We start from the raw sequence: 27,867 nt of genomic DNA, 5'->3' as shown, positions 1-27,867 counted from the left end.
CTCAGAAACCGTGCCCAGGTGGGATGCTTCGTTTTTCGTAGCTGCTTCATCCCCGAGGAAGTTGGAGGTGATGCAACTCCTGCATCTCTGACGTGGGAAGTTTGGGAGGTATTTCAAATTCCCCCCTTCTCCCTTGGCTCCCTGGAAAGAAGGCATCTTTACATTTTGAGCGCATTTCACAGGCCAGGAGCCAAGCACCCCTTCCTGAGGGGGAGAAGAGGCCCAGGAAAGATGAGCCCTTCCCAGCCCAAAGGCGTTCCCCTGAGATTCAGCTTCCGGGCTATGGCTAACCAGGTTAGGAGCAGGAATATTGGGAGCGGGAAGGAACTGATGTCATCTGCCAGAGCAGCTGGCTAATTGAAGGGAATGAGGTGATAACAAGGCTTTCAAATCTGAACTCTTGTTTGCGGCTGATTAGGAAAGAGGGAGGTGGAGAACAAGGGCAATCGGAAGCAGACTCTGGGTAGCTGGTTCCTTCTCTTTGTTCGGGTTCCTACGTCACACCTGCAGTTTAAATGGCAACACTCCTTTGCAAGATTGGCCGCCTTTTTAATTCTTTGTTATGGAAAATCAATAAAATGATAAGTTGCCCCTGCCAAAGGGTTGCATGACATCTGGCTGAAGACTTTTGGTGCTAAACGCTGAAGCTATGCTGGGGTGTGTGGGTGTGGGTGTGTCCATCCGTCCATGTGGCCGCTGTGTATTCAACATTCCACCCCCTCCAAAGCATCCTAAGAACCTTACTTTTCCTTTCACAGTGCTACGATTCCCAGCACCCTTAACAAACCATTGTTCCCAGGACGTTTTGGGTGTGGGTGGGAGGAGATGTGCTTTACGTGTGCGGTGTGCAGGCATCTCCCAGCACATCTGTGTGGGGATTCAAGACTGACTCTTATGCTTTTCTTCCTTAGACCAGCTTGACGTTGAACAAGAGGTTCTCTGGGTTGAGGAACACACGCCATTTCACAGCGAAGCAGAACACGGGTCGAATGGTCACTCTGCCATTGCATTTGGTGAAATCAGACTGGCTTTGCAAAGGAGCTTGCCCCTGAAGCCAGTTGGTTGCCTGCCTCTGGCTGGCTGGCGGCCTGGCATCACCAAAACACAAAGAGACAGCCCCATGCAACCTCACACCCAAAGATTTCTGCCCATGCTTCAGACATGCAGCCCTAAGAGCAGCTCTGACTCCCACTCTAGGCCCCTCTGCCCCAGTCTTCCTCCTGATGTAGGCTACAGGATCTGGGAAGTCTGATCCAGCTTTGAGGTGTGGTTCCATATGGCCGTTAGTACTGTTGTGTTTTTGCCAGAGAGCCACGTGGTAAGGAAGATCTCCAAGCACGCTTCCTAGGGGGTCCTCTTTAATCCTCAGATGGGCCCACAAAGGCATGATCCAGCACTCTCATGCCACAGCTGCCTCTGGAGTGACCCTCCCTCCGGTAAGAGGTGTGCCTCACAGCTGAGTGCCTGGTTGTTTGTGTAGGGCGGGGGCAGGGAATCTTGTGGGCTCCCAGATATTGCCAGATCCAATGGCCTTCTGCCTCAGGCAGCATGGCTGACGGTCAGGGGTGATGGAATCCAACAACATCTAGAGGGCCACACAATTCCCCACCCCTGGTCTAGTGAATTTGAGGTTCTTGGTTTCTCTCCCTCTGCCCCCTTTTGCCTGGAAAAGCACTTTGGCAGATTCCTTTGGAGGATTTGGGTGTGACAAGCTGTAGCAGCGCACTGAATAAAACAACTCTGAGAAGCTGAAACACCGGGCTGTTTTCTTTTCTAATAAAAATATGCACTGTGCAGTTCACAGGCACAAAACACAATGTTGATATTGTCCAGGAAATGGGTTTTCAGTTGGAGGGCATGGGTTGTGTGAGAGCATATTGTGCGGGATAACCAGTCTCATATAACCAACATGCTTCAGTCTAATTAGTGCATGAAGGGGTTAACACCATAGAGTAAGCTGTCCTGCCATCTTAGCCATGTCTCTTCCCCTTACCTTGGGAGTGAGTTCTGATCTATTCTGGTATTCACTTCTTCAGCGTTTAATTTTATGAAATAAATAAATAATTTTAAATAAATAAATAAATAAATAAATAAATAAATAGGAAGATGTAAAACCACAACCTCCGAAATCAAAGCTACTGTCCCGCCAGACGGATGTTTTTGCCTGGAGGGGGGCCGTATTCTGCAATGTGCTATCGATGCAATAATAGTGCAGCTTTCTAATGGACTGTCCACGCAAACATCATTCTGCTTTCTCAGTTGCTCTGCAATGCTTCGCCAGGGTTACCACATCATGGCCCCCTGGGGGTGCGCTCCTGTGTTGTAGCTCAGCAAAAGCAGGACAACATTCCTCTAGTATGGCTCACAGTGAGGGCTGCTGAGAGTCGGGAGAGATCTCGGAGGCCAAAGAGTTTGCTTTCCGGCTCAGTACAGGGGATCTTGCCAGCTCCTCAGCCCTGACTGGCCGAAGATGCCCATCTCTCATCCATGCAGCTCCAAAGTGTGCCTGGATGATGACTCAGATGGAGCTGGACACACCATTCCTGAAGGATGCAATAATCTTGCAATTGTGGTGGACCAACTACATGCCAACAGGATGTCGGACTGAATGGGCCTTGGCCTGAGCCAGCAAGGCTCTTCAAATGCGCTTATGTTCCCCTGACTTTGGGGACGCCTTGCAGGAGTCTCACCCGTCTCATGGCTATTCTTCTAGTGTGGACCAGTTCTACAAGCTCTCCCCCGAAAGCAGGTGCACCATCCAGAACATGCTGGCGCTGTACCTGAAGAAGAAAGCGAACACAGACCAGGAGGCAGGGACTTCTAGGGGAAGCGAGGCCTTCATGCGGGAAGCCTTGACTCCTCACGTGCTCCCCGGGATCAGCTTCGACCCCACCACCCAGTCTTCTGCTGGTGTCACTCTTCCACCTGGCCCAGAACAGGAGGCTCCTTCCCAACATGCAGAATGCCTTGCACGTGATCGATGGGCCTGTGCTCACTGTGACATAGGCAGGGCCGGATTTATGTATAGGCTAAGTAGGCAGAAGCCATGGGCCTCTAGATCTAGGGGGCCTCGCTAGCCTGCCTGCTCCCCAGCGCCGCAGACAGTCTTCCCTCTCCCCAAATTGCAAACCCAAGACTTCATGCAGGGCATTTCTCCCCCATTTCAATGACATTTTGCTTCAAAAGGAAAGGTGGACTTGGAGAAGGCAAGCAAAATGCGAGGGAGATAGTGAAAGATACAGGAAATTGAATGCAGATTTCCAAAAAATAGCAAGGAGAGACAGGAGGGCCTTCTTAAACGAGCAATGCAAAGAAATAGAGGAAAACAACAGAATGGGAAGAACCAGAGATCTGTTCAAGAAAACTGGAGCTATGAAAGGAACATTTCATACAAAGAGTACCATAATAAAGGACAAAGGTGGAAAGACCCTCACAGAAGCAGAAGACGTCAAGAAGAGGTGGCAAGAATACACAGAGGAATTATACCAGAAAGATATGGATGTCTCATACACCCCAGGTAGTGTGGTTGCTGACCTTGAGCCTGACATCCTGGAGAGCAAAGTCAAATGGGCCTTAGAAAGCACTGCTAATAACAAGGCCAGTGGAAGTGATGGTATTCCAGCTGAACTATTAAATTTTGTTAAAGATGATGCTGTTAAGGTGCTACACGCAATATGCCAGCAAGTTTGGAAAACTCAGCAGTGGCCAGAGGATTGGAGAAGACCAGTCTACCTCCTTTAGAGGAAAAGGCCTTGAGGGGAGGACCTCTTGCCTCCACAATCCTTCCTAAACATGCATAAGCTGAGAGGCAATTGTCCGGCAAATGTGGTGCTGTGGGGAGGCAGGAACATTTTCTAAGTTCCTTTCCCAAAACTTCCCCAAACGGTTCTGAAGCCTGTTACAGGAAAGTCCGAGGGCTCTCTTGGACAAATGAAGACACCGACCAGAGCAATTCAGAGCAAAACAGCAGCCAGTAGGCTCGGTCTTTATTCAAGAAAAGACTGTCGCGACAGGACTCCCACCGCCCACGAGGTGAAGCAAGATGGAAGCCCCGAACAAAGGGAGACCCTAACTTTTATTAGTTGCTAATCCCCTATGCTACACCCCCAGAATTACATCACATTTACATCATGATTACATTAATATTAGGAGGAGTCGAGGAGGGGCTACACAGGTAATCTGAGTGACCTGACACCTGGTCGGAGCCTCCTCTCCCCTCCCCATATGAGTTATTTACAAGAACAAAAGAGAAGGGCGAAGTTTCCTGCCCCCTGAGGGGAATCCGGTCAGAGTCCTTTTGTGCGAGTCCGCATGGAATACACTAAAGGGTGCAGTTTATTGTGTCCTTGATAGCCTTCTGTCTGAGCCCATCATGATGGCTATCAAGGTAGTCACGTCCGCTGAGAAGGGCCGCTGACTACGTGACCGCTCGGTCAAGGGATTATGGCTGCCCCGCATCAGGTCACCCCCCTTTGATAGTCCTTGTAATATGTAGCAAAATAAAAGTGGTCCGGTGAAAATCCGATGTACAGCTGATTTTTGGTGAATTTATAAAGAATATTGTCCTTGAAGTTCAAAGTACTTTCGCCTTTCGGAAGTTACTTGCTACATTTTGATTACATCAGTCACGGTCAATTAAACTCGGAAACATTGTATCGAGAGCTGTCAAAAGGTGAGGAAAAGGCGCTTGCAGCCTGCAGTACCAGCGTGGCCGCCGCAAGGGGCGCTGTTCGGCAATGTTGATTGGCTGAGGCGGCCGCCGTTTGACCTAAAGTTCAGGCGGCCGGTCTACTCACAATAAAGATAGGGCAATGCGGAGCGCTGTAGAGAAGAGCTGTCAGACTAGCGCTTCCTTATTTACGGAAGGCTGTTAAGAGATGGCCCTCTAAAGGGACATCTCTGGGGTCAGGGAGGGGAGCTGCGTGCATGTGTGAGTGTGGTGCTTGTGCGTTACACGTGTTAATGGAGGGGGGGGTGATTTCCGGCGACAAGCCTCTCTAACCTCAGAAGTCTTTTCCTCTCTCGGGAATTCTGGGATTCGAGGATAACTTCATGGAGAAGGAAAGAAACCTGCAGAATCAGCAAATGGGGAGCCTCCACCCCCACCGCTGCCACCAAGCAGGCTGTAAGTTGCCTTAGAGGTGTACTGTGCCCTCCCACCTCCTTGCTTTGAAGGACTACTTGAGTTGTGTTCTCATCTCCCTGAGGCGTATCCGTGACAAGGAGAGCATGAGCAAGAAGCAACCCCAATGACCCACACTATGCGCCAGCTCTTTGTGCCTTCCACACATCCGCAGTCCGGACAGAGAGAGGGACTCATCCAGCACGTCCTCGCCAAGAGAGAGAAGGAATATGTCAACACCCAGAATTTCAGCTCGGATCATGCCAAAGTGCAAAGACCAGTGGAACCACCACAGCATAAGAGGCCTGAGAGAGGCTTCCGGGACACGGCTGCTGCTGCTGCTGCTTGCGTGAGTGTTGGGAGGACCGCTCCCTCTCCTGCCAACTCCATCCGGCCTAGGGGGCGGGGCCTGCACTACCACTACAGTTTAGAGCAGCTACCAGCAGCAATGGACACAATGGTTTTAAATGTTTTAATCGCTTTTAATTTGCAGCACTTTAAATGGTGGTTGTTGTTTTTTTATAATATTATATTATTTCATTACTTTATTTTTGCTTGGGGTGGGATAAGCATTTAGTCAGGGCTATTGTTTCTTGCTTTGTTTTGTTTTGTTCTGTTCTGTTTTGTTTTATTATTATTATTATTCTGTTAAATTATTATATAGTTTGTATTTTGCCTTTTAAGGGGAAGGGTCATGGCTGCCTGGGAGTGGGCCTCAGCCAATAGATTGGGTGGGGCAGGTTCCACAGGGGGAGATGTATTGGGACACCCGATCTCAGTGATCACGGGCAGGAGGAGGAGTTATGCTAAGACCAGACCATGTCATTACCGAGGAGGCAGGTTTAGTCGTTGTTTGAGGACTATCCCTGCCTCCAGGTCTGGTCCTGACCGGAAGGATACAGTAATCAGCAAGGGAAACCCACATGACCTGAAGGTGTTGCTGTGCAATGCCAGGTCAATGATGAATAAAACCACTGCCATCCACGACCTGATTGTGGATGGAGGATTTGATCTGGCATGTGTGACAGAGACCTGGTTGGATGAAGCAGATGGGCCTGTCCTTGCCGCTGCTTGCCCACCAGGTTTCTCTTACGCACAGCAACCCAGGTCATGTGGGCGGGGGGGGGGGGGGTTGCAGTGATTTTTAGGAAGTCATTAGTCTGCACCAGGCGTCCTATTGGGAAGACCCAGTTTTCTGAGTGCATGTTCTGGAAGTTGGGCAATAGGGGCAGTACAGGATTCCTACTGGTGTACCGACCTCCCCGCTGCACCAAGGATTCCCTGCCCGAGCTGCTTCAGGTCGTGGCGGATATGCTCCTGGAGACACCTAGCTTGGTTACTGTTACGGAAGGGGGGGGGCATGTCTTCTTCACCTTCTTCTTCGCTACAATATATCAATTTATTTCCAATTGTCAATGTCAAAAGGGACTAAAATCTATAAAATTCATAGAAAATCAACGTGCCAGTTTGCTCTGATCAGCCTTTCCTCCAGGCAATGTCAGGTGCCAGACTATGCATATTTGAGACCATTGTTTTCTCATCCCCAGGAAGTGTTTATCTGTGCATATCTCCAGCTCTGCATATTCCCCCCTCCCTCCTCCTTATGTTAATCCGGTGTAGCTCTGCATATTCCCCCCTCCCTCCTCCATATGTTAATCTGTGTAACCCAACCTCCCTTTAATATATTCATGATGTAATCTGTGTAACCAAACCTCTCTTTAATGTATTCATGACGTGTTTTGCACTGTATTCTGGGACATGGAGGGAAGTTTCAAAAACTCATGTCACCCCTTTCTCACTGTTCAATCTCGTCTTGAACCTGTTGGCCAATAAACTTGGATCTTCTGCAGTTTGCTCCTGTCTCCGGCTGAGCTCATTTTCCTCCGCAGGGACCCACGGACTGAGTCCGATGAGCTGGGTGGCAGAGCAGCCTCGCACCCAGATTTTTGCCGTAACAGTTGTCCTGGGGGATTTTAACATCCATGCCGACACGATCTTACAAGGGGCTGCTCGGGACTTCGTGGAAAGCATGGCCTCCATGGGGCTGTCCCTGAATAAGTCTGGCCCAACTCATAGCCACGGACATGCCTTAGACTTGGTGTTTACCTCTACGGATGTTGGTGATCTGACATTAACTAAAAGCGAAACAAAAGAAGTGCCATGGTCAGATCACTTCCTGGTGCAACTGGACTTCTCCGCAACCCTTCCCCTACGCAGGGAGGTGGGACCGATTCGGATGGTCCGCCCCCGCCACTTAAGGGATCCAATTGGCTTCCAGAGAGTGGTAGGGGATGCTTTATCCCAAGTTGATGGCCTTTCAGCTGATTCCCTGGTGGCACGCTGGAATGCGGAGTTAACCAGGGCTATTGACTGTCTGGCTCCGAAGCACCCTCTCCGATTGCATGGAGCCCGGACAGCCCCGTGGTTTTCCCCGGAGCTGAGGGTGATGAAACAATCGTTGAGACGGCTAGAGCGCCGGTGGCGGAAAACTCATTCTGAATCAGACCGGACACGGGTTAGAGCTCAACGTCGAGCCTACCAAGTGGCAATGGCGACGGCGAAGAGGGCCTTCTTCGCCGCCTCCATTGCATCTGCAGAAAACAGCAGCAGGAGACTTTTTCAGGTGGTTCGCAATCTATCAGAACCACCTGTACCACCGGGGCCTGGTAGGGACCCCAAGACCTCCTGCAATGCTTTTGCAAAGTTTTTTGCGAATAAAATCGCTCAGATTCAGAAGGAGCTAGACTCCACCGTGGGAGCAGGGCCAGGGCGAGAGAGTGCTAGAGTTCTGTCTGGTCCTGTTACATGGGATCAATTCCAATCTGTTACCTCCGAGGATGTGGACAGGCTGCTTGGACGAGTGAAACCGACCACCTGTCTCCCTGATTCTTGCCCATCCTGGCTGATAAAAGCGAGCCGGGAAGGGCTGGGCGATGGGCTCTGCGGGGTGGTGAATGGCCAACTATCGCCCAGTCTCAAATCTGCCATTCTTGGGCAAGGTGATTGAGCGGGTGGTTGCTGAACAACTCCAAGCACGCCTGGAGGAAACGGACCATTTGGATCCCTTCCAATCGGGATTCAGGCCTCACCATGGGACTGAAACTGCCTTGGTCGCGCTGGTTGATGATCTCCGGCGGGCTAGGGACAAAGGTGAGAGCTGTTTCCTAGTTCTGCTGGATCTCTCAGCGGCCTTTGACACCATCGACCATAACATCCTTCTGGACCGTCTAGAGGGGCTGGGAGCTGGGGGCACTGTCATACAGTGGTTCCGCTCCTTCCTCCTGGGCCGTGTTCAGAAGGTGGTGGTGGGGGGTGAGTGTTCAGACCCCTGGGCTCTCACTTGTGGGGTGCCTCAGGGTTCTGTCCTCTCCCCCATGCTTTTTAATATCTATATGAAGCCGCTGGGAGAGATCATCAGGGGGTTTGGACTGGGTGTTCATCAGTATGCAGATGACACCCAGCTCTACCTCTCCTTTAAATCAGAACCAGTGAAGGCGGTGAAGGTCCTGTGTGAGTGCCTGGAGGCGGTTGGAGGTTGGATGGCGGCTAACAGATTGAGGTTGAATCCTGACAAGACAGAAGTACTGTTTTGGGGGGACAGGAGGCGGGCAGGTGTGGAGGATTCCCTGGTCCTGAATGGGGTAACTGTGCCCCTGAAGGACCAGGTGCGAAGCCTGGGAGTCATTTTGGACTCACAGCTGTCCATGGAGGCGCAGATTAACTCTGTGTCCAGGGCAGCTGTCTACCAGCTCCAACTGGTACGCAGGCTAAGACCCTCCCTGCCCGCGGACTGTCTCATCAGAGTGGTGCATGCTCTAGTTATCTCCCGCTTGGACTACTGCAACGCGCTCTACGTGGGGCTACCTTTGAAGGTGACCCGGAAACTGCAATTAATCCAGAATGCGGCAGCTAGACTGGTGACTGGGAGTGGCCACCGGGACCACATAACACCGGTTCTGAGAGATCTGCATTGGCTCCCAGTACGTTTCCGAGCACGATTCAAAGTGTTGGTGCTGACCTTTAAAGCCCTAAACGGCCTCGGTCCTGTATACCTGAAGGAGCGTCTCCACCCCCATCGTTCAGCCCGGACACTGAGATCCAGCGCCGAGGGCCTTCTGGCGGTTCCCTCATTGCGAGAAGTGAGGCTACAGGGAACCAGAAAGAGGGCCTTCTCGGTAGTGGCGCCCGCCCTGTGGAACGCCCTCCCATCAGATGTCAAAGAGATAAAGAATTACCTGACGTTCAGAAGACATCTTAAGGCAGCCCTGTTCAGGGAAGTTTTTAATATGTAATGCTGTACTGTTTTTAACACTGATTGGGAGCCGCCCAGAGTGGCTGGGGAAACTCAGCCAGATGGGCGGGGTATAAATAATAAATTATTATTATTATTATTATTATTATTATTATTATTATTATTATTATTATTATAACCTGTATCAGAGTTGGGGCTGGAGAAAGCGACATCTACATGACAGCTTTATTGTTGGGTGCCAGGCAAAGTCTGTCCTGTTCACTCAGGCCACATGGGTGGGTAATTGAAAGTATTAGTTGTGGTGGGCAATTTCCCTTGGTGCCACATACTGAACCGTGGCTTCATATTATGAGCAGGACGGCAGCCTCTCCTCCAGGTTTGCACACCTCTCCCCCACCCCAAGCCTATTGGGAAGCTTCCACTTGGATTTTAAATTAACCACAGTTTGGTGTGTCCAGATCCTAAGGTGGTTCATTTGACCAGCTTTGTAAACCCACGATTGGAAATGGGCTTGTTTCAAGGAGCCATGGTTCAAATGAAGCGGTTTGTGCAGCTTCAGACATTGTGACAAGATGCAGTTAATCCAAAACTGAAGCAAAACCTTTGGAACTCCTCCTAAAAGCTGTGCTGGAGGAAAGGGAGGTGTGACACCCCCCCCCCAACACTTGGTGTGGGTCATCCTTATAATGCTAAGCTTACTACTTCAAACAAAGTTTTTGAGTTTTTGCTTTGGTTATTTCCTCGTACTGTTAGTAGTAAGGTAAAGTTAAAGGGACCCCTGACCATTAGGTCCAGTCGTGACCGACTCTGGGGTTGCGGCGCTCATCTCGCTTTACTGGCCGAGGGAGCTGGTGTGCAGCTTCTGGGTCATGTGGCCAGCAGGACTAAGCCGCTTCTGGTGAACCAGAGCAGCACACGGAAATGCCGTTTACCTTCCCGCCGGAGCGGCACCTATTGATCTACTTGCACTTGGACGTGCTTTTGAACTGCTAGGTTGGCAGGAGCAGGGACCGAGCAACGGAAGCTCACCCCGTCACGGAGATTCGAACCGCCGGCCTTCTGATCTGCAAGTGCTAGGCTCTGTGGTTTAACCCACAGCGCCACCCGTGTCCCACTGTTAGTAGTACCCAGTGGCCATTTGTTTTTCATGTCTCCTTTTATGATATGTTTATCAGTATGTGCTTAGCAGCTTCAGATGCTACTGTTTTACAGAGGCTGTTTAGCTTGCTCTTTTTACCCCTTTACTAGACAGGCTGTATTTCTGTGCTGTTTTCAGAGTCGGGAATGCCCATTCCTTCATGGCCAGCATGGAAACACAGAAGGCTAGCCTTTTAGGAGGTTTGCAAAGAGGACAAGGGTGTTACGGGGTAATCTTCTAGCAAACAAGCTTGGCACAACAGATCTGAGAGGTGGTTTTCTGCTCCCAGAAAGCCATCCTGGAAACCAGGTTGCCAGGTGAAGGAAGAATGGAGAGATCAACCAACTCACTTGCCTTCAAAGAATTTCTGGTTGCCTGTGGCTACTGGGATAGTGCTTAGATATCAGGATGGCTGACACATCTTAAAAAATACAAGGGAAAAGCTTTTTTTCTTTCATTAGCAAAGCTCCTTTGGGGCCCCGAATAGCTAAGCTGAGGAAGAAGTGGCTGGCATTACTTGTTTGTTCTTGGTCCTGATCTTGCCTGCCCTTGCACACTCCTGTTGTCTTTGCATATTTGACCAGCACGTCTGTTCCGATTGGAGTCCTATTCCTGCACTTCCACATCCTTCTCTTTGGCACTTGGGCATTCGGTTCCAGGAGCTGGACCTGAGCACAGAGGCTTTCTTCTACTTGGACTCGACAAAGGAGCAAGAGTGGCTGACAGCTGTGGAAAAGGCTTTGCGTTCCAAATCCAAGTACAAGAAAGTAAGTCCAACCCCACCCATTTCTTCAGCAGCCAGACAGCTGTCAGGAGCTGGAGTGAGGAGGAGGAGGAGGAGGAGGAGGAGGTCAGCAAGAAAAAACACCTGGTGTCAGTGGTGTTTTATTCAAAAGAAGCCCACATTCTTTATTCAAAGAAACCCAAACCGTGCAGGCCTCGTGATCACAGAAACCTTTCCCAACAGGTCTTGCCCCAGTGAGGTAGTTGTGAAGGCTGAAGGTTGCTACCCACCCACCACTCTCTGAAGTCTCCTCCTCCCCCTGGTCCTTCCCAAGCATCCTGAGACTCTGACACCTTGCCTGTCTTTGCTCCCTCCTCTTAATTTCTCTGTGTTCTGGGAGACCAGCAGGGAGGGGAGCTGATCGCAGCAGGATGGGGAGACCCCCTGGCTTCTTCAGCAGCCTGCCTGATCTCTGCCTCTTGACCCCCGCCTCCAGCCTCCACTTCTGCCTCGGATTCTGGGCTGCTGTTTGCCACAGAATCTTCCTGCCCTCCTGCCTCTTCAGTTTCCAACACCTCCTCTTGCTCACAGTCTGCTCCCTCTTCTCCCTCGGACGACCCCCCACCAGTTCCCTGGCTCTGAGCCTTCTTCCCTTGGGGGATCCCCAGTTGGTGCCACCTGCCACTCCTATCTGCATCCAGCCGGCCCAGGACAGCAAGCAATGAACAGAGCTGGTAGACATCCCAGTACCTTGCATCTTCTAGGTGCAGCTGGTGCTCATCTTTGTCAGGAAGGACCAGCTCAGCTGCATCAAGGAAGTGATGAGGGAGACAGTGGCCACAGGCATCATGGGGAAGATGGGGAGTAGACCCTGACAGCGGAATTCCCTACGTCGATCTTTCTGTCTGTCTGTCTGTCTGTCTGTTTTTCTAATCTCTGCCAACCAGTTCCCCCTCTTTCCTGCTTGCTCACTAACAGCCATCTTTGCTCCGCCCCTGCAGGGTAACAAGGGGTGTGTGGCCGTGAGGCTTGTCTGCAACAATACCAGCTTCTGCATGGTCAATTCCCACCTTGCTGCCCACGTGGAAGACTTCGGGCGCCGAAACCAGGATTACAAGGATATCGGTGCCCAGATGAGCTTCCTGCCCCCTGACCAGGGTCTGCCGCAGCTGACAATCATGAAACACGAGTGCGTTTCGAGGGCTTGGAGGGAGAGAGCCTTGGCTGATGTAACTTGCTGGTCTCCGCTATCTGGAGAAGCAAATTGAGTCACGTTTCTGTAACTTTCCTGCCTGTGTGTAGCTCAGGGTAGGCAGCATTTGTTGTTGTTTAGTCGTTTAGTCGTGTCCGCCTCTTCGTGACCCCCTGGACCAGAGCACGCCAGGCCCTCCTGTCTTCCACTGCCTCCCGCAGTTTGGTCAAACTCATGCTGGTAGCTTCGAGAACACTGTCCCACCATCTCGTCCTCTGTCGTCCCCTTCTCCTTGTGCCCTCCATCTTTCCCAACATCAGAGTCTTTTCTCTTTTTTAAAGAAATATTTATTAAAGTTTTACAAAAACATAAGTACAAAAATACATGAAAAAATAAAAATAAAAATACAACATACAAAAGACAAAAGACAAAAAGAAAATAAGAAAAAATAAAAACAAATCTGTTTTTTTATAACTTTAAACTCATTTGCTTGTTTCCTTGACCTCCTCTCACCTCCCCTTTTTGTATCCCCTTTACATAATCAAATCAGCAAATCCTTACCCTCATTCATTGTCTTATCTCTATATCTTAACATATTATAACTCTTTATTTCCAACCATTATCAATTCATTTTTGCATATTCTTAATAACTTTGTTGCTAATGCCACTTATTTTCAATCCAACATCATTTTAACATTCGTTAATTTTACAGTGTTTCTGCAAATAGTCTTTAAATTTCTTCCAGTCTTCTTCCACCAACTCTTCTCCCAGGTCTCGGATTCTGCCAGTCATTTCCGCCAATTCCATATAGTCCATCACCTTCATCTGCCACTCTTCCAGGGTGGGTAAATCTTGTGTCTTCCAATACTTTGCAATAAGTATTCTTGCTGCTGTTGTTGCATACATGAAAAAAGCTCTATCCTTCTTTGGCACCAATTGGCCGACTATGCCCAGGAGGAAGGCCTCTGGTTTCTTCAGGAAGGTATATTTAAATACCTTTTTCATTTCATTATAGATCATCTCCCAGAAGGCCTTAATCTTTGGGCACGTCCACCAAAGGTGAAAGAATGTACCTTCATTTTCTTTACATTTCCAACATTTATTGTTGGGCAAATGATATATTTTTGCAAGCTTGACTGGTGTCATGTACCACCTGTATATCATTTTCATAATATTCTCTCTCAATGCATTACATGCCATGCCATAAATTTCATACCGGTGGTCCACAATTGTTCCCAGTCAGCAAACATAATGTTATGACCAATGTCTTGTGCCCATTTAATCATAGCAGATTTAACCATTTCATCCTGCGTATTCCATTTTAACAGCAAGTTATACATTCTTGAAAGTATCTTAGTTTTGGGATCTAACAGTTCTGTTTCCAATTTTGATTTTTCCACCTGGAAGCCATTTTTTTTGTCCAAATTATAGGCCTCTCTTATTTGGTAATAATGAAGCCAGTCTTGCACTTTATCTTTTAATTTCTCAAAACTCTGCAATTTCAATTTGTCTCCTTCTTGTTCCAATATTTCCCAATATTGCGGCCATTTGGCCTCCATATTGAGTTTTTTCTGAGCCTTTGCTTCCATTGGTGACAACCACCTTGGGGTTTTATTTTCCAGTAAGTCTTTGTATCTTATCCAGACATTAAACAATGCTTTCCTGACAATATGGTTTTTAAATGCTTTATGTGCTTTAACCTTGTCGTACCACAAATATGCATGCCACCCAAAAACATTGTTGAAACCTTCTAAGTCCAAAATGTCTGTGTTCTCAAGAAGCAGCCAATCTCTCAACCAGCAGAATGCTGCTGATTCATAGTAAAGTTTAAGGTCTGGCAGGGCAAATCCACCTCTTTCCTTTGCGTTAGTTAGTATTTTAAATTTTATTCTGGGCTTCTTGCCCTGCCAGACAAATCTAGAAATGTCTTTCTGCCACTTCTTGAAACAGTCCATCTTGTCCAGAATTTGCAATGACTGAAACAAAAATAACATTTTTGGCAATACATTCATCCATCAGAGTCTTTTCCAGGGAGTCTTCTCTTCTCATAGAATCATAGAGTTGGAAGAGACCACAAGGGCCATCGAGTCCAACCCCCTGCCAAGCAGGAAAGACCATCAGAGCACTCCTGACATATGGTTGTCAAGCCTCTGCTTAAAGACCTCCAAAGAAGGAGACTCCACCACACTCCTTGGCAGCAAATTCCACTGTCGAACAGCTCTTACTGTCAGGAAGTTCTTCCTAATGTTTAGGTGGAATCTTCTTTCTTGTAGTTTGGATCCATTGGCCACTCATGAGGTGGCCAAAGTCTTGGAGCCTCAGCTTCAGGATCTGTCCTTCCAGTGAGCACTCAGGGCTGATTTCCTTCAGAATGGAGAGGTTTGATCTTCTTGCAGTCCTTGGGACTCTCAAGAGTCTCCTCCGGCACCAGAATTCAAAAGCATCAATTCTTCGGTGATCAGCCTTCTTTATGGCAGGCAGCATTGTGCTCTCCAAATGTTGATTGACCAAAATTCCCATAATTGCTAAGAATTGGCCTTGCTGACGGGCTCATGAGAGTTCCACTTCAGCAACACCAGGAGGGTGCAGTGTCGGCGATCCCTGCTGCTGCAGCTGCACCACTAAGGTTTCTACTAGAGCAGCCAGGAGAGAGCAACATAAACCGAGTGGCAGAGATGTATTAGATGAGATTATAGCAAATGTGGGCAACTTCTCCAGTGATCGGGGTGGGAGTTGCAGTTTGTTAAGGGCAGTAACGCGAAAGCAGAGCGGCCATTTTGCATGGAGAAGGTTCCCGGCTCAGTCACCAGTGTGTGCAGCTAGGGCTGGGCATGATCTCTGCCTGAAAGCTGCTGCCAGTCCATGTAGTCCGTCCTGAGCTTGATGGGTCAATGGTCTGCCTCAATATAAGGTCGCTTCCCATGTTCCTGTGTACTACAGCAGGGTTTGGAGGGCCACAAGCGCCCTGCCCATGAATTCGAGAACCAGGGGAAATTCTAAAAGTCTTTGCTGAAAGGACATCAAAGCAGGGGCCAGGTGAACCTCTTTGGGAGATTATTCTGAAAGGTCGGGTGCCATGACTGAAAAGGCCCTGCCATGCTTGAAAGAGCAGGAGTTCCCTGGGAAAGGGATTCTAGTCAGTGGAGAGGCAGTGCAAACATAAGTGGGCCTTCTTCTGGTACCCTTTCCCCAAACCTTGAAACACTTGAAAGGCCAAATGGGATGCTCTGAATTGGGCCTGGAAGCAGTTCAAGAGCCAGTCTAGTTCACAGAGCACTAGCCTAATATGATCATACTGCCCAATCCTAGTTATCAGTCTTACTACATATTGCAGGAAGTGGCAGCAGGCTGCCTCCCGACCCCCGACCCCCGACCCCGTGAGCTAGCCTGTAGCTGTGGTTGCTTTGCTTTTTTCCAGCATTGTCATCTGATCACTAAAAATGAGCTTCAGAGACTTCTGACCTACGACCAGGTGAGAGACATCTTTGTGTTATATGTGGTGGTTTAGGATATTGCCCTGTTTATTTCCTTTGTCTGGGATACCCCAGCCTAGGCTAGAGAAACCACTTTCAGGCAGTTAGGAGCAAAGTGTAGCTATAACATAGGATGACTGCGACTTCTACAAATGCTTTTTAAGGTTGCCGGTTTGTGCAACCTGAATTAGAAGCAAGTCCCAATTAAGTTGGAGGGTTGCCTTGGAATAAGTAGGACTGCTCTGCCGTTTCCCAGTTAGAGGGCTTTCCTAGCTCAGCACACGCTCCAGATGTTGTTGGACTCCCATCAGCCCCAGCATAGCTGCTGTCCAGCAATATCGAAAGGTCTAAGGTTTCCTGCTCTAGGTTTTGCATCTGTCTGGAAAATCTGTGTTGCTCACATGTTCTTATCAGCAGAGACTTCCATTAAGTCCAATTAAATTGCTGGTGCTTTTTGTTTTACATTTTTCTCTCCAAGGTTTGTGTGTTCATCATGTTGACGACCTTTCTCCCACTTGGCATAAGGAGCATTGGTATTTTGTGTTGAAACAGGCCTGATTGCTGCACCTTACGGTGGATTTAAACTCTGTGAGCGTAGTCGTGCCTTAGCCCTTTGAGAAGGATGCTGCAAGGAAGGCAAGGGGGGGACTTCCAACATATGCAAAACCATCATAAAACATTAAAAACTTCCCTAAAGGCTGTATAGTTACTTATCTCCTTGACATCTGACGGGAGGGTGTCCCACAGGGCAGGTGCCACTACTCAGAAGGCCCTCTGCCTGGTTCCCTGTAACTTCGCTTCTCACAGTGAGGAAAAGGCCAGAAGGCCCTCGGTGCTGGACCCTGATGCCTGGGCTGAACAATGGGGATGGAGACACTCTTTCAGGGCTGAGGCCATTTAGGGCTTTAAAGGTTGGCGCCAACACTGAGAATTGTGCTCAGAAACGTCCTGGGAGCCAACGTAGGATGCAAAAGGGTGGTTTTGCAGTTGCTCATAGTGTCGGGGGTGTATTCTGGTGGTTGTTAACAGTTTGTATGGATTATTGGTACATATAAGATTGTCTATTGGAGGTATAGCTAACCTGTGGTCTGCCGGATGTTACTGAGCTGCAGTTCCTGTTGGCTCCAGCCATCATGGCCAGTAATCAGGGATGATGGGAATTGTAGTTCTGCAGCATTGTGAGGGCCACGTGTCTGCTACTCCTGAGTTAGAGGATTTTCCTGTCGTGTGATGCAGCAAAGTAATTTAAGATGACATGGGGCAAAAATGCACAAGCATCCTGTACCTTTAAGAATTGGGTATAAGATAGGATCTCAGCAGGTATACCCCTTTTTTGCACTTGGCTAACCTACTAGTAGGGACACGGGTGGCGCTGTGGGTTAAACCACAGAGCCTAGGGCTTGCCGATCAGAAGGTCAGCGGTTCGAATCCCCGCGACGGGGTGAGCTCCCCTTGCTCTGTCCCTGCTCCTGCCAACCTAGCAGTTTGAAAGTACGTCCAAGTGCAAGTAGATCAATAGGTACCGCTCTGGCGGGAAGGTAAACGCTGTTTCTGTGTGCTGTTCTGGTTCACCAGAAGCGGCTTAGTCATGCTGGCCACATGACCCGGAAGCTGTACGCCGGCTCCCTCGGCCAATAACGCGAGATGAGCGCCGCAACCCCAGTCGGTCACGACTGGACCTAATGGTCAGGGGTCCCTTTACCTTTACCTTTAACCTACTAGTACTTCACCTTGGTCTTCCAGCACAACAGTGGCTGTTAATAGACTCCATTGTCAGGCAACAGGGGGTCTTCTGCTTCTCTGCTGATAAGCGATTTCTTTTTGGCTTTAGCTAAACATTCAGCGTACCCAAAAGACAGCTTTTGCTGATTTCACAGAGGGAGAGATCAAGTTCATCCCGACGTACAAATTCGACTCTAAAACAGATCCTGCTTGATAGTTGAGCCTTTGTAAGTAAGTCCTCTCAATCATTCTTCTGCAAGGCTTGTTTGTTTTTCCTAGTCTGCTGAGATGCTAGTAGTGTCCTGCCTTTCCATCCTCCTGAGCAGGCTAGTAAAACATATATTTTAAACATGGCTTTCTGCTAAGCAAGCTGTTGGAGGAGGGCTAGAGTTGAGGGCTGGACGGACTTCCTTTCCTCTGCAGCCAGAATGGACACCAAGCCACGGAGGAAGAGAGAGATCCAGCTCTCCTTCACCTGCTCACTTTGCTTGCATGGAATTCCCGGTTGCCAAAGGCTGCTAGGCGAGTTGTGAAATGCAAGGCTGTGATATGTTGTCTTCCTCAAGCCATCCCTGCTCAAAGTCTCTGGAAATGCTTTGGCTCCTTTTCCACAAGCAGCCTTTCCCCCACATTTGTCCTGATAATCAGCATCCTGTTTCATGGCGTGTTTAAGCAGAGAATCCTGTTTGTGTCAAGGAAGTCTGGGAATGAGACTTGGTGCTCTCTCAAGATGAGTCTGCCAGGGCATAAGAGCATGAGAGCAGCCCTGCTGGATCAGGCCATTGGTCCATCTGGCCCAGCATCCTGTTCTCACATTGGCCAATGAGATGCCTCTCGGGGAGCCCACAAACAGGACCTGGGTGCAACAGCACGCTCCCCTCCTCCAAGCCATACTGCTTCTCTTGGTGGAGTATGTTCTCTGGCCATTATGGCTAGTAGCCATTGAGCCTCACCATCCAGGATGTGGCATATTCTTGTGGTTCTTGACAACTGTCAGAAGCCACCTAGGCCTGCTAGTTTCATTGCTCTTGCTGTGGTAATGGGGAAATCAAAAGGACAGGCGGAACATGTAGTGACGAAGCCGGAAAACGGCAGGCTCCTTTGGGCAGCATTTCAGGTGCCAGAAAGGGTCTTTTGGATCACTGAAAAAATAGTGTCTGAACAAGAATAACGGGGCCCCTTGCTTTGGGGAAGGATCATCATTTGGTGGTGTGCCATATGCTTTGTATGCAGAGTCTCAAGTTGAAAGGCACCTCCACCTGAAAAAGGATTGGGCCACAGAGAGCTGCTGCCAGCCAGAGGAGACTTAATTAATGAATTGTGGGGTTGGAAGGGATCACGAGGGTCATCTCGTCCAATCCCTTGCAATGTAGGAATCCAAACTGGGGGAGGTCAGAAAATCATTCTGACCTGGTAGAAGGCAGCTTTTGATTTCCTGACAACTCTCTCCATGAGGCAAAATGCCTGCACACCTGCAAGGTCTGCCCCTTCAGAAGTTGGACTCCCAAGCCCCATCATCTCCAGCTCTTGACCGTGGTCAAGATCACAGGCCGTGTGTGGAGCCAAAGTTTGACTGTGTGAGCCTTGTGTGTTGCCTCAGCCAGTCCAACTGTCTCCTTGCAGTGGGAAGTGCCGTGTGCCAGCATGGTGTGAGCCAATCCTCTGGCGAGGAGGCAGCGTGAATCAGCTCAGCTACCGAAGCCACATGGAATTGAAAAGGAGCGACCACAAGCCCGCCAGCTCCCTCTTCCTCACAGGGTAACACCTGCCCTGGCCAGGGCTATCATCTATTCAGGCTTTTTAGTTGCCTGCTATGTGGCACCTCCTTGAATCTGGGCAGGCCCTGACCAACAACCAGGCCCCTTTCCACAGAGCTCCTCCTTGGCCAATGACTTCCGGTGCAAGGAGTGGGCAGGTTTTGGCTCTGTTAAATCCCTAGGCTTCCATTCTCCACTGTTCTGAGTACACGCTGCTCCTGCAGGCATGGCAGACCACATGGGCTGAACTGTATACCTTAACCGTTGGCTCCATTCATGCAATGGAGCTTCTGTGGTACTTGGCTTGGAGCATTGGGCTTCAGCCCATTGGCTCTGGAAGTCACAGCCGCTGCCATCCTGGGGAAGCTCTCAGAGTTACAGTACTTGCCTCTTTCAGGGCTGGGAACAGGGGGTGCATCAGGCCTTTCTGCTCTTAACTCATGCCCCCCCTTTTTAGTCCATAGCCCCAACAAATGTGCTCTGCCCCCCCCCCCCCGATAGGTGAAGGTTGTGGATGACCGACGGTACCGGAAAGTGATTGAGGATATTGTTCAGTTGATGGACAGGATGGAGAACGAATTCCTTCCCTCCCTGGAGGGAGGTAAGGACGAATAGGATCCTCTCCAACCCCTTAAAGAGGGTTTGCTGCAAAAAGACCAGGGGGGAAAGAAGGCCTTGGCCCATCTAGCTCAGTCTTGAGCGGTTCCCCAGGATTTCCGGGGGATCTCTCCCAGCCCTACCTGAAGATGCTGGGGATAGAACCTGGGACCTTTGCATGCAAGGCAGATGCCCTTCCACTGAGTGGCAGCCTCTTCCTCTTCCTTGCAGGCAAAGACTCCAGGGGTCGCCAGCGTGGTGCCCTCCAGATGCTGGACTACAACTCCCATCATCCCCAGCCAACATGGCCAGTGGCAAGTGCAGCAATATCTGGAGAGCCCCACGTGGACCTGTTGCATGTGCAGTCCCCTAAATGAGAGGCCGGGGCCAAGGACAAACTTCCCCCTGGAGCATGTTTCCTTGCCTCTGCTGAAGGCAAACACTCTCTTTCCTCCCCCCCCCCCCCCGTTTTGCTCTGCAGTTTCCGTTTGAGAATGTGAAGTTCCGGCAGCTGCAGAAGGAGAGGTTCCAGATCACAAACAACGGGCAGGTCACCCTCCACTTCTCCTTTATCCCCAAGCTCAGTGACAGCCAGTATTGGAAGCCATGGCTTCGCGCTGAGCCCTGCGAGGGATACTTGGAGCCCTGCGCGTCTCTCTCTGGAATCAGAGAACTGTAGAGTTGGAAAGGGACCCCAAGGCTCATCTAGGGAAGGCCTTCCTTTTCCCCTCCTCTTCCCAACCCTCCTCCCTCAAACCTTGGGAGTTTGGTAGAGCAGGGGAGGCTTAACATTTGTGGGCTGCATTGCCCCATGCTCAAGCCTCCAAGGGCCACACGTCAAAGCAGCTGAGCCCAAAGTGTAAAAGTGTGTGTGACCAGCTTTAAACAAAGACACACAGACAAATGAATTGAAGCCAAGCAATGCTGGAGGGTCCCCAAACACCTTTTGGCATCGCAGGGAACCAGTGAGAGCAGTCCGTCCAAAAATTACTTTTTTAAAAAAATAATCGTATTTTTATGTTGTGGAGGCACAAAAATATCTTGGGGAACATATAGAACTAGCCAAACCTTTAAAAATTCGATGAAATGTAAACTAAAAAAGAAAGTTACATTGGGGGCGCAAAAATCCTTTCCCTTTTGATATTCTTTTGTTAGGATCACTTTCTCTCACCCCCCAGTATCCTGTCACCATCTTCTGTGCAGCTGCTGCTTTGGAGGACTAGAGAGGAAAGTGGGGTGGGGGTGGGAACTGAGTCGCTTCTTCTCCTAATTCTTGAAGTTAAGGTTTGCCCCATACACCTGTGAGAACAGGATGCTGTACTAGATGGGCCGTTGGCCTGATCCAGCAGCCTCCTATTGTGTCCTTCTGTTCAATTCTTCACCGTCTTCACTTTTAATTTACAGACAAGCCAACTTGGCTGTGCCCAAGAGTGTATCTACCTGACCTCCTCCCGTTTTAGGTGAGACGGTGGACATTTCCCTGGATGTGTACGTCAGCAAGGAAGAGAAGATTGAGGCTATCTTTGTCCTTCACCTTGACCCTGGCAAGGACTATTTCCTCACCATCGGTGGGAGCTACCTACCAAGCTGCTTCGGGACCTCCTTGGAAGCCTTGTGCTGGATGAGGCAGCCGCTTGGCGGAGTTCCCGTCACCAGACTTATTGACCTGGTAGGGAAAGGGGTTGATTTACCTGGCAGGTTCATGTGCTGGATGTCTACCCTTCCCACTCTGCTTGCCTGCTTGGAAAACAGCTGCTCTTCCACTCAGCAATGTGGGGGCTGGGGGTCCTCCGCTGCATTCAGCTTCAGCTTCTGTAGCTGTGCATCCGCTTCCTGTGTGCTGTTCATGCCCTTTGTTTGCCTTGACTGAGTCATCCCAGGTTCTGGTCCTCCCACCTGCCCTTTCGCAGGGCCACTGAACCGTGTGCATTTCCCTGCCATCTGCCCAGATTCTGTTCAGCCAATGGGCTGTTTCTTTCTCTTCTCAGGGCCTGTGCCATTAACACCCTTGGTTGTCTGTTGCTCTTGCCTTCCTCCTCTGATCTCAGGGAGAAGACGGCTTCCTAGAAAAGGTAACAGTTGGTTTGCTATCCTCTAGATGTTCTTGTAGCGGGCTCAAAGCAGGTTTACACGGGGGTTGCGTTCCGAGGTGCCGTGCATTTAAATGAAATTGCGTATATTGGGGGCAGCATTGGAAAAGCCTGCAAACACCCTCTAAACTCCCGGAAGCCCTTTTGAAAGGCCTTTTGAAAACCAGCAGCCTCCCTGCAAAACTCCTTGCTCCAACTCTCCACAGGTCTGAAAGGTCGGTGCCAAAGCTCCTGGGAGGGAGTCGAGATGCTGTTTCCATGCCACTTTGCCGCTTTTGTGCTCTTGGGGGGGGGGGACATTTTTGCCCCCTCCAGTGCCCCTTCCAGCTCTGCGGCAGTGTGCATGTGCCTCGAAGGCACGTAAATGGAGTTGCCCTTGTCAACGATCAGCAGCTGCTCCATGCAGTGGCAGCTGGTCCCTTAGGGCAAACCAGGCACTACCCCACCAACCGGACTTTCCTCTCAGGTACCCGCACCTGCCTGCCTTCTGACTCAAATCCAGTCCAGGTGGTGGCTCTAGCTCTCTGCTTTGGTCTCTCCCCTAGTCTCAACGTGGCCCTTGTAGAACTCGGCAGAGGAGAACGGAGACGAAACCAGAATTTGCCATCGCTGCTTGACTCTGGGTCCGCTTGCGATTGGCAGCACGGGAGGCAGAAAGCCCAGTCTCATGATGCAGGCGCCAGCCCCCTCTGGCCCCAAGAGCCAGTTTTCTCCTTGTCTCTGTGCTCAGCAACTGCTGCACAGGCTGTGCCACTCTGGCTTACTCTCACCACCTGAGCACTGGCATTTGGGAAGCGGTAGTGGCTGCTTTGGGGTGGCTCAGGGAAATGTCACTCCTCTCGAAATCAGATCAACTTGGGTGTATTATCCTAGCCACAAGGAGACCGTGGTGACTGTCAATTTGGACAGCTGTAGACATTTAGAATCATGGAGGATATGTTGATCAGTGGCTCCGGTCAGGGCTATTTCTTGCCACTATTATCACAAACCACATGCTTTTGATTACCAGTTTCTGGGGAACATGATGGACAGAGTGCTCTTGTCCCCGTGTCCCTATGGACTCCCAAGGGCATGTGGTTGGCCATTGTGGGAACAGAATGCTGATCTAACCCAGCAAGGCTCCTGTGTTCTTTAGCATGCACCAGCTACTCTTGCACTAAGACTCTGATACAGCATGTGTCATTCCCCACACCAATACACTCTCTCTCTCTCTCTCTCTCTCTCTCTCTCTCTCTCTCTCTCTCTCTCTCTCAAGACAGGGGCGGGGAGTATTGGCGGGGGGGGGGGGAGGGGGGATGAACTGGGTCCTAATCAACAGCTGCCCTGGGGATGAGGGGATCAAATTCTCCATCCTTGCCAACTCCTTTCAGTGATGGGCTGCTTGCCACTGCTGTGCTCCTAAAGCTCTCTTGCTCCCCCCTCCTCTCTTTCTCTTTCTCTTGAATGTGGTAGCTTGAGATAGAAATAACCACCCTGAACATTCCTGGAGAGGAAGATGGGAAGGAGGCCGGAGGCATTGTTCACCAGCTGCTGTGTGCTGCATTGCCCAGACAAAGTCGTGGGCTGGGGCTCCAGCTGTTGCTCAGTTTCTACCCCTGCCTCTGCAACGTGCTCTAGACAAGGGGTGGTGAACATGTGACCCCCTCATCTCATCATGCTGGCTGGGGCTGCAGCCCATCAACCTATGAAGGCCCATCCATGTTCTGTTGCTGTTTTTGTTACTTATTTCCTGCCCTTCACCCTAAGGTCCCAGGGCAGGTTCCAACAATTTAAATAAAATGTTAGCCAAACCTCATGTCCACAGCTGCATATTCAGTAAGCTTTTGGGTGAACTGCACATCCGGAGTGGGAGGATTACTAGCTGCATATTAATAGGGGGAGGGGGAGCTTGGATTTGGGGTGCGAGCAATTAGTTTTTTGTTTCCCCACTTGAGATGCTTGCTGTGGCTAGGGCCGGGCGATATATTTTCAAATCAGCTTGAAGTCTAGATAGTGAGACTGGTTTCATAATTTCTGACCTGGCAATATATTGCGAATCATGATGTGTGTGTGTGTACTATGCAAAAAACACCATGTGGGGGGAAACTGTGAAGCCAGACAATGCTTCTTTAGATTCCTGCAGCCCCTGTGGACTCTGCCGGTTCAGCTTTCCCCTGCCCTCCTGCAGGGGGCAGCCGAAATCACAATGCGGGGGAAACCGTGAAGCCAGCCAATGCCTCTACATAGCTCCATCTTATTTCAGACATCGTGATATATTGGTGTATTGCAATGTTTAGCTAGTGATATATCACCGTGTTGAAAGCCACCTATCGCCCAGCCCTAGTTGTGGCCTCAGAGGGCAAGACTTGTCCACCCAGCTGGAGCAAGGAAAGAATGCATACTGGCACACATTCTGTCAGGCTCTCATGCCAGTCCCCCTTGTCATTGGACCTCCAGGAGAAGCAGTTTCTGGATATCGTACCCCAGGATGGTGATGACTCCACTGAGCGGCCAAGGAGATCTGGCTTTTGGTGGACCACCTCTTCAAGAATGCCTGCCACCAGGTGAGCTGAGGGGGAGGGTACCATTGAAAGGATGGGTGTGGGCTGGAATCCAGTACCAGTTTTGGGGTGTGCAGGTTCCAAACGTCCCAATTGATTTATATCTTAGCTACCGACTCGCTCTTACGAGCTCCTGCTGTGAGTATAGTGGCACCTTGGTGGAGCGCAGCGGGTGGGACATCCAGCATACGGTCTTCCTTAGAGCGGCTCAGAAGAACCCAAGTGTTCCCAACCATTGTCTGTCTATCCCTAGCAAAGCGGCTCTCTGAGACTCGCCACTAGAAGACGCGGGGAATGATTTGACTCTCCCATTGCCCCAAATCAGGAGAAGGGTAGTAGGAATGCTACTGTGGAAAGCAGGCGGGATACAATTCTCAGCCCTTGTGCCAGCTCTCTTGGTGAGGGGCTTCTCTCCATTGTGGCATTCCTCGACCTCACGTTATGCACCCCAGGGCTGGATTGTTCTTCATGCTATCCAGGATGTACCTCATCCCATTTGGAATGGCCCTTGAGAAAGGATGGTCTGCCTATAGTCAGCAGCTTACCATCTTGTTGTTTGTTAAACACTTGAATAAAAAGCATGCTTAAAATAAAACAGGAAAGATGAAATTTTGCTGGCTTCTTGAGAAAAGAATAATGCCTCATTATTTGTATCTGCTTTTAAATGTTGTTTCTCTTCTCTTTGTAATGAGTTTTACTGGGTCTGGGGTCATTTTAAGTTGCTTACCTTCACTAAAATATATAAATCTACTCGACTGGAAACTTTTATTATCCAAATTCAAACCCACTTTTCTTTCTTGGAATGTCCTCCATGGAAATGAGATGAGCAACTGGATAGCAAAATTCCTGGAGTGGGGAGGAGGGTTCAGTGTTCTAATAGATTAGATATGGACAGTCCTTCAGTACAGCAAAACTTGACACTTTGAAACCTTTGAGTCCTTTCCAAAAGGACTTCACCCACTATTTAGGGGGGAAGTATGTCAGAACTGACCTTCTGCAGTACTGATTCCACATTCTTGGACTCCTAATCTTACACGTAAATTAGAGCTGGAACCATCTCAGGCCCTATGGCTCTTGAAATGACCATGACCTATTGAGCAAAACCACAGACTCCACCTCTTTGGTGACTAAACCCCACTTGCTTTTACAAAATAAATTAACAAGAGAGGAAAATCATGGAAGAAATAAAATGGCTTTTGAAATTAACAAAGGCGATTCCTTTTATCCACATGTATTACGGGACATGTTCAAAGCGCCCCTCAGGAGAAATTCTGTAAGCAAAGGTAGCAGGCTTTGAAAAGCTTGTGCAGATACACAAGGGCACATTGCTAAAAGAAACAAAGGGATTTGGAGGGACCATGAGTGAACAGGTAGTACCAGAATGTACAGAATTGTACCTAGAAAAGGGTTACAACTGGACTACCTTTTTGTAAACAAAAACAACAACAACCCCCAAAATAAAACTCGGAAGCAGCAGGACTCCTTAGCAACTCTTCAAAAAACAAAACACAAAACTGCATATCCCTACCTAGTCACCAAATGTGAGGGGAAACGTAAACCAGCGTCTTACACTGCTTTAAATGATAGCCAGATTCTGCCATTTTTTACCACACCAGAAGTAAAAGCACGGGGCATTAATAAGTTTTTGAAAAATCATGCACTTCATTTGTAGGCAAGGGGAAGCTTTCTGAAATGTACACACAATCTGTTGAAATGACCAAGCAGCGGACGAGATTCGGGGACTGTGGTGTGCCGCCTGGGGAAATGTTCCTTTCCATTCACCTTAAGCAAAGATGTGGTGACCTTGTGCATCCATAAATAACTTTCAGAAATGTATTTCATTACTTCCCAAAGCTTCTCACTGGGCCACCAAATGGCATTTCTTTCTATTTTGGATGAAACTGGGGAAGCAGCTTGAGAAGAAGGGGTTGCTGACATTCACTGGCCTGGAGAACACCTGATGCCAATATGATGGCAAATTGTGGGTGGTGCATTGATGGAGAAACTAAGGCAACAAATGGGGACATGACGCCACCGGTGTTCTAAAGATACATTTCATGTAAAGATTATGATGGGCTTCTTCAAATGCCCATAGCCTCTTACAAGCAGAGGGTTTAGATCAATTTTCTGTAAACCTCTGTCATAAATAGTTGTCACTGGAAATACGACCCAACAATGCAATGCTGGACTCATCCCTCCCGTCAGCGTGCCTGGAAAGCACGGGTCCCAGTAGGTTCCGCCTTACTCTGCTCCTTTCTCTGTGAAAGCCTGCTCTTTCGCTTTCACATGGGAGCAAACCTCAACCCACCCCCTCCCAAAGAAACCTTTTTTATGAGCTCCCCTACTCTGCGTGTGCTTTCTTTGGCTCCTGTCTCAATGAGCAGAAATTGAGCACATGAATTTTCCAGCATCAGGAGTTTCCCCCAAGACAGTGTCGAGATCAGGCGTGTTTGTGTGGCTCCACGCTTGCAATTCTTGGGGCTTTGGCTAAGAGGAGTGCATGCTAGCTAGACAGTTTACCTCCCTTTGCTACAGTTTAAATTTCTGCATGCCATCTGCTGTTGTGGAACAAGTCATCCCCATGATCCCTCTAGCCCAGTGGTCTCTAGGGCGGCCCACAGAAGCTCTCAAGGGTTTCAGACAAAACATTTGTTCACTTCAGCATATAGCAGTCCAAAGAAATGTATGCTCTAGAAGGTCACAGGCTCCCCCGTCTTTGGGGTAGAGCTTTGACGTCTGAGACTAGATCTGCAGGACTCATAAACATTTCACTCTGTAGAGATGAGTAGTCGGCACCGTCCGAGTATAGGAGGAGGGGGGTGGGGGTGGAATACAGGGCTGAGAACTAGAAGAATGCGTTCAATCTCCTACACGAAGCCAGAGCCAATTATGAAGATTGACCAGTTGCTTATAGATCAAATGCATGGATCATGCAGCTGCAAAGAGGTCTACCCAGCCGCTCCCACAGGCAACATGGAATTCTTCTGTGCAATTTACTGTGTTGTTGTTGTTGTTGTTAAAGATGTAAGACAAGCCTATATTGCACTTCATTAAAAATGCCAGGTCACTTCACAACAATCTACTGATGGACTCAGTAGAATCAGCAAGGGCCAGAGGTCAGCAACCTTTTTCAGCCGTGGGCTGGTCCACCGTCCCTCACAGCATGTGGGGGGCTGGACTATATTTTGGAGAGAGAAAATGAACGAATTCCTATGCCCCACCAAGAACCCAGAGATGCATTTTAAATGAAAGGACACATT

The 27,867-nt window shown here is 49.4% G+C and overlaps 1 pseudogene across 1 annotated transcript; it reads left to right on the top strand.

The window, feature by feature from the left end:
• Window positions 1-4,962: 4,962 nt before the first annotated feature.
• LOC309361274 (inositol polyphosphate 5-phosphatase OCRL-like) lies at window positions 4,963-24,619 on the top strand (annotated as a pseudogene). The gene is made up of 14 exons: window positions 4,963-4,974; window positions 5,008-5,125; window positions 5,208-5,402; window positions 11,097-11,279; window positions 12,001-12,100; window positions 12,215-12,465; window positions 15,847-15,900; window positions 17,733-17,836; window positions 19,247-19,381; window positions 19,882-19,992; window positions 20,459-20,624; window positions 21,438-21,646; window positions 22,026-22,049; window positions 24,504-24,619. The product of its transcript is annotated as an inositol polyphosphate 5-phosphatase OCRL-like (transcript).
• Window positions 24,620-27,867: the final 3,248 nt, after the last annotated feature.

The sequence above is a fragment of the Podarcis melisellensis genome (assembly GCF_964234715.1).
Source record: "Podarcis melisellensis genome assembly, chromosome: W".
NCBI classification, from domain to species: Eukaryota; Metazoa; Chordata; class Lepidosauria; order Squamata; family Lacertidae; genus Podarcis; species Podarcis melisellensis.
The sequence above is the reverse complement of the archived record's forward strand: the minus strand, read 5'-3'. Positions and strand labels throughout refer to the sequence as shown.